Source organism: Cynoglossus semilaevis, chromosome 8 (assembly GCF_000523025.1).
Source record: "Cynoglossus semilaevis isolate Cse_v1.0 chromosome 8, Cse_v1.0, whole genome shotgun sequence".
Classification (NCBI taxonomy): domain Eukaryota; kingdom Metazoa; phylum Chordata; class Actinopteri; order Pleuronectiformes; family Cynoglossidae; genus Cynoglossus; species Cynoglossus semilaevis.
This window is the reverse complement of record NC_024314.1, coordinates 9,616,805-9,617,179: the sequence shown is the minus strand read 5'-3', so window position 1 is coordinate 9,617,179 and position 375 is coordinate 9,616,805. Positions and strand designations below refer to the sequence as shown.

General features: G+C 38.4%; 1 protein-coding gene across 1 annotated transcript in view; it reads left to right on the top strand.

Moving 5' to 3' along the window:
• The window catches only part of taok2b (TAO kinase 2b), a 30,059-nt gene that overhangs the window by 10,150 nt on the left and 19,534 nt on the right, over nt 1-375 (top strand). The window lies entirely within an intron of this gene.

The window sequence follows — 375 nt, the reverse complement described above, 5'->3', positions numbered from 1 at the left end:
TGTTTTTGTTTTTGTTTTTATTTTTGATCCTATGGCGCAGTGTGACTCACATATTGCACAGAAGAACCTCACCCAATGGTAACATCATAATCTAGGACATAAAAACATCAGAAGAGTCTGACTTGCTTGAGAGCCATAATGAAGGGCAAAAAGTTGCCAACAAAAAAATTGACGCAAATGAAACAAAGTGAGCTTAAACATGATTTATACAGTCTATGTGGCTTTAAAAAGTTACTGAAATAAAAAAAAAAGGAAACATTTGAGCTCATTATATTTATTCACGTATACTGTGGCTGACCATATCTGTGCTGTCTTCTTCTTGTCGCAGGATGGCTCCTGAGGTGATCCTGGCCACGGACGAGGGTCCGTACGATG